At 34.8% G+C, this 16,505-nt stretch overlaps 1 protein-coding gene across 5 annotated transcripts in view; it reads right to left on the reverse strand.

Moving 5' to 3' along the window:
• Nucleotides 1-16,505, reverse strand: part of BMP2K (BMP2 inducible kinase) — a 126,107-nt gene that overhangs the window by 79,335 nt on the left and 30,267 nt on the right. Inside the window, exon 1 of one of the 5 annotated variants that reach the window (XM_082389336.1) lies at nt 1,469-1,738. The exons of the other annotated variants lie outside the window; for them this stretch is intronic. The gene's annotated coding sequence lies outside the window, so the exon portion shown is untranslated. Of the gene's footprint in view, nt 1-1,468; nt 1,739-16,505 lie in introns of those variants that run through there. 5 annotated transcript variants of the gene reach the window in all.

Raw genomic sequence — 16,505 nt, forward strand, 5'->3', positions numbered from 1 at the left:
AGAGGTGGTTGTTTCACCTACTGTATGGAAACCAATACAGAGAGTCAAGCAAAATGAAGAAACAGAGGAATATGTTTCAAATGAAAGAACAAGATAAAACCTCAGAAAAAAAAAAAAATCCCTAATGAATGAGAGATAAGTAATTTACCTAATAAAGAGTAATGATCATAAAGATGCTCACCAAACTGAGAATAGATGAACAGTGAGAACTTCAACAAAGAGATAAAAAATATTAAAAAATAACAACTAGAAGTCACAGAGCTGAAGAATAAATAACTGAACTAAAAAATACACTAGAGGGGTTCAAGAGCAGACTGGATGAAGTAGAAGAATCAGTCACCTCAAAGACAAGGCAGTGGAACTCAACCAATCAGAGCAGCAGAAAGAAAAAAGAATGAAAATGAGTGGAGATAGCTTAAGGGGCTTATGGGACAACGTCAAACGGACTAACATTCACAATATAAGGGTCCCAGAAGGAGGAGAGAGAGAGAAAGTAGCAGAAATCTTATTTAAAGAAATAATGGCTGAAAGTTTCCTTAACCTGAGGAAGGAAAGAGACATCCAGTTCCAGCAAGCCCAGAGTTCCAAATAAGAGGAACCCAAAGAGACCCACATCAAGACACATTATAATTAAAATGTCAAAAGATAAAGACAAGGAAACAACATTAAAAGCATCAAGATAAAAACAACTTGTTACATACAAGGGAACCCCCATAAGCCTATAAGCAGATTTTTCAGGAGAAACTCTGCAGGCCAGAGGGAGTGCCATGATATATTCAAAGTGCTTAAAGAAAAAAACTTCTAACCAAGACTACTCTACCTGGAAAAGTTATCACTCAGAAGTGAAGGAGAGATAAAGAGTTTTCCAGACAAGCAAAAGCTAAAGGTGTTTATTACAACTAAACAGGTCTTACAAGAAATTTGTTAAAGGGACTTCTTTAAGCTGAAAAGAAAGGGTACTAATAGTAACAAGAACACATATGAATGAACAAATCTCACTGGAAAGATAAATACAAAGTAAAGGCAGGGGATTAATCATTTATAAAATAGTATGAAGGTTCAAAGACAAAAGTAGTAAAAATAACTATGATTACAATAATTAGTTAAGAGATACACAAGATAAAAAGAGGTAAATTGTGATATCAATAATATAAAGTGTAAACGGGAGGGAGTAATAACGTTGAGCTTTACAATGGGATCAAACTTATTAAGTAGTTTTCAACTTAAAATAGACTATTATAGATACAAGTTGTTATATGTAAGACTCACGGTAACCACAAAGCAAAAACCTATATAGGCATACCTCAGAGATATTGTAGGTTCAGTTCCAGACCACTGCAATAAAGCATATTGCAATAAAGCTAGTCACACAAATTTTTTGGCTTCCCATTATATAAAAAGTTATGTTTACACTAAACTGTAGTCTGTTAATGGTGCAATAGCATTATGTCTTTAAAAATGTGCATACCTTAATTAAAAAATACTTTATTGCAAAAATATGCTATCATCTGAACCTTCAGAGAGTCTTCGTAATAACAGCAAAGATCACTGATCACGAATCACCAAGAAAAATATAATAATGATGAAAAAGTTTAAAATACTGCAAGAATTACCAAGATGTGACACAGAGACACAAAGTGAGCAAATGCTGTTGGAAAAATGGTGTTGATAGACTTGCTCAATGCAGAGTTGCCACAAACCTTTCATTTGTAAAAAATGCAATATCTGTGAAGTGCAATAAAACAAAGCACAATAAAACAAGGTACACCTGTAGTAAATACACAAAAGATAAAGAGAAATATAAGCATACCATTAAAGAAAACCATCAAACCACAAAAGAAGAAAGCCAGAGAAGAACATAGGAAAGAAAACAACAAAACCATGCAGAAAAAAATTAGTAAAATGGCAATAAGCACATACCTAACTGTAATTACTTTAAATATAAATGGATTAAATTCTCCAATCAAAAAACACAGAGTGACTGAATAAATTTTTTGAAAGACTAATCTATACGCTGTCTACAAAAGCCTCACTTTAGATGTAAGGACACCCAGACTGAAAGTGAAGAGATTAAAAAAATATTCCATGTAAATGGAAACCAAAAGAAAGCTGGAGTAGCTATACTTATATTAGACAAAACAGACTTTAAAACAAAGACTGTAAAAAGAGACAAAGAAGGGTGTTACATGATAAAGAGATTAATCCAACAAGAAGATATAACATTTGTAACATTTATGCACCCAACATAGGAGCACCTAAATATATAAAGCAAATATTAACAGATCTAAAAGGAGAAATAGACAGTAATACAATAATAGTACGGGACTTTTATACCCTACTTACATTAATGGATAGATGCCCAGACAGAAAATCAATAAGAAAACATCAGCTTTAAATAACACATAGACCAGATGGACTTAACAGGTATGTACAGAACTTTTCATCCAAAAGCAACAGAATACACATTCTTCTCAAGTGCACATGGAACATTTTCCGAGACAGATCATATGTTAGGCCACAAAACAAGTCTAAAAAAATTTAAGAAGACTGGAATCACAGGAAGCATCTTTGCCGACCACAATACTATGAAACTAGAAATTAATTACACAAAGGAAATTGAAAAATTCACAAATAACGTGGAGATTAAAGAACAGGCTACTGAGCAACCAATGGCTTAAAGAGAAATCAACAGAGAAGTTAAAACCTTGAGACAAATGAAAATGAAATGTAACATACCGAAATATATGGGATGCAGCAAGAACACTTCTAAGAGGAAAGTTCATAGTGATAAATGCCTGCCTCAGGAAACAGGAGAAGTCTCAAATAAACAAGGTAACTTTACATCTCAAGAAACTAGAAAAAGAACAAACAAAGCCCAAAGTTAGTAGAAGGAAGGAAATAACAAAGATTAGAGAAGAAATAAATGAAATAGAGACTAAAAAGACACTAGAAAAGATCAACGAAACTAAGAGCTGGTTCTTTGAAAAGATAAATAAAATTGGCAAACCTTTAGATAGACTCACCAAGAAAAAAAAGAGGACTCAAATAAATAAAATCAGAAACGAAAGAGAAGATCTTACAACTGATACCACAGAAACACAAAGGATCATAAGAGATTACTAACAAATTGAACAACCTAGGAGAAATAAATTCCTAGAAATACAAATCCTACTAAGACTGAATCATGACAAAATAGACAATCAACTATGCTCTAATATAAAATAAATTTTTTAAAAAATAGCATCTAAATAGCCAAAAATAAATAAATAAATAAAAAGAAAAAAAGGAAATAGACAATCTGAACAGACTGATTACTACTAATAAGGAGACTGAATCAGTAATCAAAAACCTCCCCACAAACAAAAGTCCAAGACCAGATGGCTTCACTGGTGAATTCTACCAAACATTCGAAGAAAAGTTAATAGAAATCCTTCTCAAACTCTTCAAAAAACACAGGAGGTAATTCTTCCAAACTCATTTTACAAGGCCAGCATTACCCTGATATAAAAACCAGACAAGGGTATCACAAGAAAATTACAGGCCAATATCCCTGATGAACATAGATGCAAAATACTCAACCAACAAAACACTAGCAAACTGAATTCAACAATACATTAAAAGGATTATACACCATGATCAAGTGGGATTTACTCCAGGGATTTAAGGATGGTTCAACATCCACAACAGTCGATGTGATATACCATTAACAACATGAAGGATAAAAATCGTATGATCGGGCTTCCCTGGTGGCGCAGTGGTTGAGAATCTGCCCGCCAATGCAGGGGACACGGGTTCAAGCCCTGGTCTGGGAGGATCCCACATGCCACGGAGCAACTGGGCCCATGAGCCACAACTACTGAGCCTGCGCGTCTGGAGCTTGTGCTCAGCAACAAGAGGCCGCGACACTGAGAGGCCCGCGCACCGCGATGAAGAGTGGCCCCCGCTCACCTCAACAAGAGAAAGCCCTCGCACAGAAACGAAGACCCAACACAGCCAGAAATAAAAAAATAAAGAAAAATGTTTAAAAAAAATCATATGATCATTTCAGTAGATAAAGAAAAACAGTTGACAAACTTTAACATCCATTTATAGTAAAAACTCTCAACAAAGCAGGTACAGAGGCAACGTACCTCAACCTAATAAAGGCCATATATGACATATAAGCCCACAGCTAACATTGCACTCAAAAATGAAAAGCTGAAAGCTCTTCCGTGAAGACCAGGAATAAGACAAGGATACCCACTCTCACCGCACTTATTCAGCAAAATATTGGGTTGGCCAAAAACTTTGTTCGCGTCTTTTCCTAACATCTTATGGAAGTCCTAGACAGAGCAATTAGGCAAGAAAAAATAAATAATAGGCATCCAAATTGGAAAGGAAGAAGTAAAACTGTCACTATTCACAGATGATATATATATAGAAAACCCTAAAGACTCCATTCAAAAACTGTTAGAATAAATGAATTCAGTAAAGTTGCAGGATACAAAATCAATACACAAAAATATGCTGCATTTCTATACACTAAAAATGAATGAATTTCTTAATTAAGAGAAATTAAGGAAACAATCCCATTTACAAAAAGAATAAAATACCTAGGAATAAATTTAGCCAAGAAGGTGAAGGACCCGTATATTGAAAACTACAAGACATTAATGAAAGTAATTGAAGAAGACACAAATTACTGAAAAGGTAATCCATGCTCATGGACTGGAAAAATTAATATAGTTTAAATGTCCATACTACCCAAAGCAATCTACAGATTCAATGCAATCTCTATCAATTCCAATGGCATTTTTCACAAAAATAGAACCAAAAATTCCAAAATTTGTATGGAACCATAAACGACCCCACATAGCCAAAGCAATCTTGAGAAAGAAGAACAATGCTGTAAGCATCACACTCCCTGATTTCAAACTATATTACAAAGCTATGGTAACTAAAACAGTATGGTACTGGCATAAAAAGACAAATGGAGCAATGGAATAGAATAGAGAGCCCAGATTAATTAAATAAGCCCAGATATGTATCATCAATTAATTTATGACAAAGGAAACAAGAATATACAATGGGGAAAAGACAGTCTCTTCAACAAATGGCATTGGGAAAACTGAACAGTCACATGTAAAAGAATGAAACTGGACCACTATCTTACACCATACACAAAAATTAACTCAAACTGGATTAAAGACTTGAATGTAAGACCTGAAACCATAAAATTCCTAGAAGAAAACATAGGCAGTAAGCTCCTTGACATAGCTCTTGACAATGATTTTTTGAACCTGACACCAAAAGCAAAAACAACAAAAGCAAAACTAAACAAGTGGGACTACATCAAACTAAAAAGTTCTCACAGAAAAGGAAACTAACAACGAAATGAAAAGGCAACCTACTGGACAGGAGAAAATATTTGCAAATCATGTATCTGATAAGAAGCTAATGTCCAAAATAGAGAACTCATACAATTCAATAGTCTTTTTTTAAAAATCTGATATTAAAATGGGCAGAAGATCTGAATAGACATTTTTCTAATGAAGACACAAATATGGCCAACAGGTGCATGTAAAGATGCTCCACATCATTAATTTTAAGGGAAGTGAAAATCAAAACCACAATGAGATATCAGCTCACACTTGTTAGAACATCTATTATCAAAAAGACTAAAAATAGCAAATGTTGGAGAGGATGTAGATAAAAGGGAACCTTTGTGCACTGTTGGTGTGAATTAAAATTGGGGGCAGCCACTATGGAAAACAGTATGGAGGTTCCTCAAAAACTTAAAAATAGAACTACCATTTGATACAGCAATTCCACTTCTGGGTATTTATTGGCAGAAAATAAAAACAGTAATTTGAAAAGATATATGCACCCCCATGTTCACTGTAGCATTATTTACAATAGCCAAGATATAGAAACAACCTAAGTGGCCACTGATGGATGAAAAGATTTTAAAACTGTGCCATACACACACACACACACACACACACGAATATTATTCAGCCATAAAAAAAGAAGGAAATCTTGCCATTTGCAACAACATGGATGGACCTCTAGGGCATTATGCTAAGTGAAATAAGTCAGACAGAGAAAAACAAATACCATATGATTTCTCTTATATGTAGAATCTTAAAGTATTTTTTAAATAAATATAAAAAAAAACTAAGCTCATACGCAGAATAGATTGGTGGTTGCCAGAAGTGAAGGGTTGGGGGATTGAAAGAAATGGGTGAACTGCTTTTGTTTTCTTTTTTTTTTTTTTTTTTAGTTTAAATAAATTGAAACTTTTTAAATGAGGGGGGTAGGGTTATTCTAGATTTTAAGAGACATTACAATCAAATTCAGTACATAATTCTTAATTAAATTCTAGTTTTGAAAAAAACATAAAACGTTTTTTTGGTGGTGAATTATTTGAAAGTAAGTTGTAGATTCATGTCATTTTACTCATTAGTATTCATGAGTATTTAAACACATACACATTCTTAAAATGCATACTTTATCCTATGCAACTACAGTACCTCTGTCCCACCTAAGAAAATGAACAATAATTCTTCTAATGCACAGTCCTGACTCAAAATTATCCATGTGTTTTTTTTTTTAAATGTATAAAGAAAAAAGTGGTAAAACGTTATTAGTAGTTGAATCTAGGTGATGAACATATGGTTATTCACTGTACTACTCCTTCAAATTTTCTGCATATTTTGAAATTTTTCACAATAAAGTTGTAAGAAAAAGAACAAAAGACCTAGGATGTTTTTCCCCAGATAACTCTTCTCTCCCTTGCCATTCAACAACTCCACCAGCACCACGGAGAATTATTATTTTACAGGAACAACAATGCCGCTGATTATCCGGACTCACAACTTCCCCAAAGGCAACATAAGTCTCTAACCACAGAAAATGTTTATGGTATCTTATAGATACCTTACGCTCCAATATCCCGACACACACAAGCACTTCATGTTTATGAAAGACTGGGCTTTAGTAGTGTTTACTTCTATCAAGTTTATTTCCCTAGGGAATGGAAGGAAATGAGAGGAAAGGATAAAATTACACATGGTCTTTCTGTATTGTGTATATCATCAGACATCATGCTAGTCAACAAGACAGAAGAAATACTAAGCTGTTCAGCAACTTCTGGTTCCAACCATTGCCAACGAAAGCAATGTCACTTGAAACTATCTTCAAGTTAAGTGGAACAGGCACTTATTTGGCTGTGGGATTTGAGCCAATGACCACTGGCCTGTGATACATCAGTTTCGTTACTCTAGGTTAAGGCAATGACTCCAGAAGTTTCTTTTTTAAAAGTGAAAATATCCCTAAAAAGAATTACTAACTTAAATTCATGCCAAAGTTATTGTATCTGTTCTATCTACTACAAGGCAATGAAAGAATAAATCAGTTACATTTGATTGGGTGGAGAACAAAAGGAGAGGGAGTTGAAAAGTGAAAAGGCAAGAGCACAACATTCATACAACCCTGACAATACATAAAGCATTGCTAAGCACATTACCTTATTTAGTTCTCATAACATTATGAGGCAATTTAACTGTTATTCCCATTCTACAGATGAGGAATAAACTAAACACTGAGAAAGAAGGTAAGCAGCTAGTCCAATTACACAACACTGATAAGATGAAGCCAGAGGGTTTTTTTTTTCTCATAAATCTCACATTCTACTGATTTTTATATCCACACCTGTCTTTGTTATGCCAGAAAAAAAGTCTACGTAGGATCTGGGAATAACATTAAAATTTAGAAGGAACAAAAGAAGATTGGGATAATCAAAACGAAACAATGCCCCCCCCAACCCCCCAGAGTTTTCTTCTTGATAGAACCTTACTTTATAAGCAGTATTCTTTATACAGAAGAGGCTCGTAGGTCAAAACCATGTTTGATTTGGACTGCACAGTGCCTCAGAAGATCGGTATATTTCAGATGACAATCTAGATTTTTCAGTTTCTCTTGAAAAACTTGGAAATAAGGAAAGAGAGGGTCCTCATTCCTATATGACATCAATCAGATGGAGCTGTCACCTGCCATCCTCTTTACACTGGGCATGTGCTCTGCAGTTCATCACAGCTCCCTCTATTCTTGAAGTTTCCGTGATTCACTGGCTCACTTTACTCTTTTACATTACCTGCCTGGCCTGTGTAGGCATCTGAGTTTGCAACCCTACAACAGGAACTTCTAAAAATTTATCCACCACAGTGTTTGTACCTATTATACTTATTCAACGCCTCTCCCTTCAACTGGGTTGTGAGCTCTATAAGGACAGAGACTATGTAACACCTCACTTACCCCAGTATCATCAATGCCTACCACCTTGCCTGGCACTCAAATATTTATTGAGTGAATGACTTAACATTAATAAACTGGTTCTGCTATCTATATATCTGAGGTCTAAGAAGGCAAACATGCCAGGATCACAAGTGAAATCAACCTTGACTTGTGTATGCTGTATCAATGCACTGTTCATACAAATTTCAGAAATTCTTAATTTGAATATTTTGAGAAAGGAACTAAGGCCTAATGATTTGCTTTTTTACCAGTGAATATTGTATTTTACTTTTAATTTAGCATTATGCACAGTATTTAAGGAGAACTCAACTGTAATCTCCCATTTACCAACCGGGTTATCATATGCAGGTTAATTAACCTCAGTGAGATTCAATGGTACAATGAGGATAAAACTGCCTACCTCATAGGATTGCTCTGTGGGTTAAACATAATTGTGTTAGTATGTATTTGGCTTGACTGTCTCACAAAATAAAGGCATTCAATAAATATTATTTCACTTTCAAAAAAAATAAATAAATAAACTGGTTCTGCTGGTAGTACTTTAATTCACAAACTACAATTACTACTTTGATCTTCCGTGAATAAAATGCAATTAACCTCGGATTCACCATTTTCCCTTGGTGCTGACTATATTTTTTCCCCCATGTTTTTTTAACATCTTTATTGGAGTATAATTGCTTTACAATGTTGTGTTAGTTTCTGCGGTATAACAAAGTGAATCAGCTATATGTATACATATATCCCCATATCCCCTCCCTGACTATACTTTTAACACACAGTACAAATTCGGAAAACAGAATTTCACTTCTTTACCACGTAAATCATTCATTCATTCATTCAACAACATATATTAACTGTTCACAAGGTGCCAAGCACTGTTCTAGGTGCTAGAAACAAAACTATATGGAATTCAGAGAAACCCTTGCTCTTTGTGAGCTTACATCCTAGAGAGACTGAAACAAGATATACAAGTAAAATATGCACTATATAGAAGATAATGATACATTCTGAAGAGAAAAAAATTAAAGTGGGGATGGATCGTAGACTGGAAAATTGTGTTGGGTGTAGGGATGAGGTTGAAATGCTTAATCTGGATGCTAGATGCCTAGGGAAAGCCTGAGGTGACTCTGAGTAAAGATGGAAAGTGAGGGAATGAGGGCAAGTGCATTCCAGGTAGATAAAAGAGGGTGTGCAAAGGCCCTAAGGCAGGAGCCTGCTGATACGTCTGAAGAATAGCAAAGGGACCAGAAAGCCTGGAGCAGAATGAGCAAAGGACAGTATAACAGAAAAAGAGGGCAAATGGTTCAAAGGGAGACAGATCAGACAGGCTCTTACATATGGATAAGAGTAAAGACTTTGCCTTTTGCTCTAAGTAAAATGGAAAGCCAATGGATGGTTCTGAGCAGGAGTGACATAACTGGATTCATATTTTAATATGACCACTCTGTCCACTGTGTGGGGAACAGAGTGAAGGCAGGCAACATTAGAGGTAGGGGAGTCAGTTAGTAGGCTACTGCAATAATTCTGTTGAAAGATGACAGTGGTTTTGACCAGGGCAGTAGGAATAGTGAGAAATGAAAACATTCTAGATATATTTTTTAGAGAGAGCTGACAGGATTTCTTGACAACACTGGATGTGAGAAAAATGGGAGCTAAAAATGACTTCAAGGGTTTTGGTCTGAGACACTGGAAGGATGAAGTCACCATTAACTGAGATGGAGAAGACTGTGCTGGAAAACAATTTAACATGGGTCTCTCGCATTTCTGCCCATCTTGCAAGCAGGGCACTAACTGCCTTTGTGGTGGACTATCTTTTCAGGACTGTCTGCATAGTGAACAGCCTCAGAAGACAGAGCCAGTGTATCCCTCAAGAGCAAAGGGAACGTTCGTTTACTGCCCAGCATAATAAAGATAACATCTGCCCCCATCTCCCCTGGAGCAAACTTAATGCCCATTATAAAAGACTGTGGTTCCGTAAACTCAGGGTTCCTCTCCTGTAATACAGTACAATCCACTTCATGTACAGGCATCACCTGGCCCTTTCATGTTGCTCTTTGGGAACTGAGACTCTGGGAAGTGGAGCAAACACTGATACTCTGGCTATAGCTATTACTGTAATAAAATCTTTTGTCTCATGTTTTCTGCCACCATCTATGAAACTATGGCAGGCTAACTCCTCAGCTTAACAAGTAGGGTAAATCTCAACATCTTAACAGTTCTTGACAGACAACAGGGAGGGTTTGGAACAGAATATCAAGTGCACAGTTTGGGACATGTTGAGTTAGAGATGCCTGTTGGACATTCAATTGGAGATGTGGAAATGGCAATTAGATTTCCAAGTATAAAGTCCAGAGAAGTGATCAAAGTGAAAGAGATATATTTAAGAGCTATGCTTATTTATACGTGAATTCTTAATACATCTATCATTAGTTATAGCCATGAGGAGGATAGTTGTGTTCCTGAATCTTAAAAAAAATTTCCCAGAAAAAAGAACAATTATTTAAAAGTAAAACCTCATTATACTTGTCATCAAGGATGTTCTAAAATCAATAATTTTTATATGCTCTTGGTGGATGTGGAAATTAGTAAAATATTTCCACCATAACCATACTTTAAAGATTATATATCATATATCAAGAGCCTTAAAAATATCCATATTCTTCTTCTCATGATTTTATGTTACAGAATTCTACCATAAAGAAATTATTAGTGAAGATACAGAAACCTATATTTCCAGCAACATGCAAATAATTACATAAATATGTCACATAGGATGGCATTTTGTGCAAGCATTAAAAGTGCTTAAAAAAACGCTAATATAATTTTAAACATATAATAGACTACAGTGGGCCCTCCGTATCCACGGCTTCCACATTGCAGATTCAACCAACCACGGATTGAAAGCATTTCCCCCCTTCCAAAAAAAATTCCAGAAAGTTCCAAAAGGCAAAACTTGAATTTGCCACAAGCTGGCAACTATTTACATAGCATTTACATTGTATTTACAACTATTCACATAGCATTCACATTGTATTAGATATTATAAGTAATCTAGAGATGACTTAAAGTATACAAGATGTACATAGGTTATATGCCAATGTTAACTCATTTTATATAAGGGACTTGAGCATCCTCAGATTTTGGTGTCCCCAAGGGGTCCTGGAAACAATCCCCTGTGGATACCAAAGGACGACTGTATATACAGAGCAATCTCAGTTGACTTCAGGTACAGCTTCATTCAGGACACAGAGTCTCTTGTCTTTCAACTAATACAATTCCTTTTTCAGTACACTAAGCTGAGATGTATTCAACTGCAAACTTTTGTTTGCAGTTAAGAGAGTCCTAGACGGGCATCGCATACATTAGCAGCTGGATCAAGCCTTAGAGGCTAGCCCTCATTTATAAGATTATTTCTATAGGAATACAAATATCATGTATTTCTCATTAACTGAGAACCATATAAAATGTTTCCAAGGTAGAAGCTTACAAACAAAAATCAATAATTCAGAATTATGATACTCCTATGTTTTGGGTATTAGATAACAATAAGATAAAGTGGGCTAATACAGATAGTTCCCTATAATACTTAAAATGTCACTTTAGGATCCAGCTTACGCAAAAGAAATTATATATTTGCATGTATAGACATTATATGCCCAGAGACTCAAAATATAAATATTGTCACCAAAGTTACTGACATTGATTTTCCACATCATCGCTAAAATTTAACACAGTTCTCTAACACTTCTGTTTGAAACAGACTTCAGAGACGGTCATAAATTCTTTTCGATAACTACAATGTGGGAAATTTCCCACTTCTTGAGACTGACAGAATTTCAAAAGCATTACAAGTTGTCCCTAACCAAGTCAACTAAATTGAGATAAAGGTTTTGATGGGTTTCAACGTTTTGGGGGAAAAAAAACAGTATGTGGAAGCCAGTACATGAAAGGTCAATAAATTAACCTGTGTAATTTATAAAGTGGTCCTAAAATTTCTTAAATGACTTCTAAAACATGTTATAAGAAAATTCCTTTATCAATGGAAAAAATTAAGCTTCTTGATAGAGATTACTTGGCAAAAACACTCATTTGTAATTTTTTTCAAAAAGATCAAACTACTTATATATATATACACCAATTTTTTAAACTATTTTTATAAAGTTCAGAAAGAAAAAAGTTCCTATTGTGTTTAAAATTAACTAGCTTTATATCTATCATCTCCTAATCTTATTTCACATGTATATATGAAATCTAATAGATTTGTTTTCACCTGCAAATATCTAACAATACATAACCACAGCTTTATAATTCTATATAATATTAATAATTAAGTGCATAATGACTATGTACTACATGATTAGCAGAAAGTGGGTTTCAGAAACATACTTAGTCAAGTATTTACTATTTTACTCTCTCTAGGCCTGTCTCATTTGTAAAATTATGTTGACAGTTATAGATAATCTCCAGGGATTCTTCAACTCTCAGGAACTAGAGATTAAAAGCAGTCTCAAATATCCCACAATCTTATAGGAAATATGGATAAACAAAGTATCATAACAAGTGTAATAAAAGAGCTATATTCAAAGCATATGGAAACAAAAAAAGTTGTAGTATATGGAGAAAAATCAGAAAGGTTGTCACTAAAGAAGTAATACATGAGCTGAATGTTGAAGATGTATAGTAGTTCCCAAACAGGTAAAGTAAAGCATGGGGGAAAAAACAAGTGTAAAAGTATCAGAGGTGGGACACTTCCAAAATAGAAAATTAAGGACCTTCAAAAATCTGTTCCTCCATAAAAGCAATAAGAACACTGGCAAAAATTGTCAAAACCTCTATTTTCACAACTCTGGAAATTACACAAAGACTTGCAATAATTCAAGAAAAATGACAATCTCAGTAAAAACAGTGAGCTTTGTGACATCTTAACTTGTCCTATTATCATTCTCTCCCAGCTCCACAGTAGTCTTGAAAAGATAAAGCTCACAACCACAGTAACTGCAGCTCTGCAGACAATGGAAGAAATAAAACAGGTTTAGACTTACCAAAAAGCCCAAGACTCATCACTATTAGACCTGTCAGGTAGCTCCCTGGAAAAGCTCCATTCTCAGGGTTTGTCTTTATTTAACCCGACTCATAACTCACACTGCAAAAAGCTCTATCACTCAAGTGGTTGGTGAACACAATCAGCAACAATTCTATAACACTGCAGCTGTCTTAGGCAGTGACACAAGGTGGGGATAACAGGAAGTTCACCAAAATAATTTACATAGAAAAATAGGAAACAAGGTATCTATAGGGGGCTTTGAAAAGCTATGACACGGTCCTGGGAACTGAGAAGGCCACACACACATACAGAGTAAAATGGCATGCCCAGGGCAGAAGTGAGAAGGCCCTAGCCTCTCATCTCTGGCTGACATTGAGGTTCTGCAAAACAAGGAAAGGCAGGATAAGCACAGTTGTAAACTGCATCAGAGAACTGAATTCCTGTCAACACACACATAAAGCCCCTTGGCAAAAGCTGGAAGACTTACTGATTCCAGGTGTTTAACAAAATATGTCTTATCACTAGCTGACCATTAACCTAATTGAGCAGAGACTTCAGGGGCATTAAAAAAAAGAAAAGAAAAAATTCAGACTTTACAGAATCACTCCAGAAAAGTCACTAAACAAAAAACAACAACAATAAATCCTGGGGAGTGGAGGAATCTGGTTTCCAGAATTGCCATATTATGTTATTTAAAATGCCCAGTTTTCAACAAAAATCTATCAGCCATGAAAAGAAATAGAAAATTATGGTCCATATAGAAGGGGAAAAAAAGCAGTCAAGAGAAACCACCTCTGAGGAAATCCAGATGTTGGACATACTAGACAAATACTTTAAGCCAGCTATTACAAATACATTGAAAGGACTAATGAAAACCATCTCTAGAGAACTAAAGAAATGTACAAAAATCATGTCTCCAAGTAGAGGCTATCAATAAAGAGTCAGAAATTACTTAAAAAAAAAAAAAAAAAAAACTTTAGATTCAAAGACACAAACAGGCTGAAAGTGAAAGAATGGTAACATATATGTCATACAAATGTTTGTAACCAAACAACGAGCCAGAATAGTTATACTAACATCAGGTAAATTAGGCTTTAAAACAAAAATAGTTACCAGAGACAAGGAAGGGCATTTTATAACAAGAAAAGGGTCAATTTACCAGAAAAATACAATAATTATAAACATACATATATTTTAAAACAAAACCCCAAAACACATGAAGCAAAAACTGACAGAAATGAAGAAAGAAATAGATGTTTAAACAATAGTAGTTGGAGAATTAAAAATCCCACGTTCAATAATGGATAGAATAAGTAGGCAGAAGGTCAACAAGAAAATAAGACTTGAACACTATTCACCAACTGGACCTAGAAGACATTTATGGAACACTCCCCTCAGCAATAGCAGAAAGCACATTTACCAAGTACATATGGAACATTCTACAGAATAGAAAATATGTTAGTGCATTAAAAAAAAAAAACATTTTAAAAGATTGAAATCATACAAAGTATGTTCTTCAACCACAATGGAATAAAACTGGAAATCAAATACAAAAATAAATTTGAGAAATTTCACTTATAAATAACCAATGGACCAAAGAAGGAATCACAAGGGAAATGAGAAAATACTTCAAAATGAATGAAAATGAAAAAAAACAGCATACCAAAACTTAGGAAATGCAGTTAAAGTAATTCTTGGAGGAGAACTTACAGCTGTAAACAACTGCATCGAAAAAGGATGAGAGCTCTCAAATCAATAACCTAACTCCTCAGGTTAAAATCTAGAAAAAGTGGACATGTTATACTCAAAGCAGAAAGAAGGAAATAATAAAAATTAGAGTAAAAATAAATTAACTAGAGAATAGAAAAACTAACAGAGGAAATCAACAAAACCAAATTTTTTTCTTTAAGAACGAAGAAAAAGAAAGAAAAACGGAGATGGAGAAATCAGGCTCCCTGACTTCAGACTATACTACAAAGCTACAGTAATCAAGACAGTATGGTACTGGCACAAAAACAGAAATATAGATCACTGGAAGAGGATAGAAAGCCCAGAGATAAACCCATGCACGTATGATCACATAATCTATGACAAAGGAGGCAAGAATATACAATGGAGAAAAGACAGTCTCTTCGATAAGTGGTGCTGGGAAAACTGGACAGCTACATGTAAAAGAATGAAATTAGAACACTCCCTAACACCATACACAAAAATAAACTCAAAATGGATTAAAGACCTAAATGTAAGGCCAGAGAAAACTCTTAGAGGAAAACATAGGCAGAACACTCTTTGACGTAAATCGCAGCAATATCTTTTTTGACTCATCTCCTGAAGTAATGAAAATAAAAACAAAAATAAACAAATGGGATCTAATTAAACTTAAAAGCTTTTGCACAGCAAACGAAAGCATAAACAAGACAAAAAGACAACCCTCAGAATGGGAGAAAATATTTGCAAACAAAGCAACTGACAAGGGATTAATCTCCAAAATATACAAACAGCTCATGCAGCTCAATATCAAAAAAACAAACAATCTAATCCAAAAATGGGCAAAAGACCTATAGAGACATTTTTGCAAAGAAGACATACAGATGGCCAACAAACACATGAAAAGATGCTCAACATCACTAAATATTAGAGAAAAGGAAATCAAAACTGCAATGAGGTATCACCTCACACCGGTCAGAACGGCCATCATCAAAAAAATCTACAAACAATAAATGCTGGAGAGGGTGTGGAGAAAAAGGAACCCTCTTGCACTGTTGGTGGGAATGTAAACTGATACAGCCACTATGGAGGACAGTATGGAGGTTCCTTAAAAAACTAAAAATAGAATACCTTATGACCCAGCAATCCCACTACTGGACACATAACCAGGGAAAACCATAATTCAAAAAGAGACATGCACCCCAATGTTCACTGCAACACTATTTACAATAGCCAGACATGGAAGCAACCTAAATGTCCATCAACAGAAGAATGGATAAAGAAAATGTGGTACATATATACAATGGAATATTACTCAGCCATAAAATGGAATGAAATTGTGTCATTTGCAGAGATGTGGATGGACCTAGAGACTGTCATAGAGAGTGAAGTAAGTCAGAAAGAGAAAAACAAATATCGTATATCGCTTATATGTGTAATCTAGAAAAATGGTACAGAT

Source organism: Balaenoptera borealis, assembly GCF_965194805.1.
Source record: "Balaenoptera borealis genome assembly, chromosome: 4".
NCBI classification, from domain to species: Eukaryota; Metazoa; Chordata; class Mammalia; order Artiodactyla; family Balaenopteridae; genus Balaenoptera; species Balaenoptera borealis.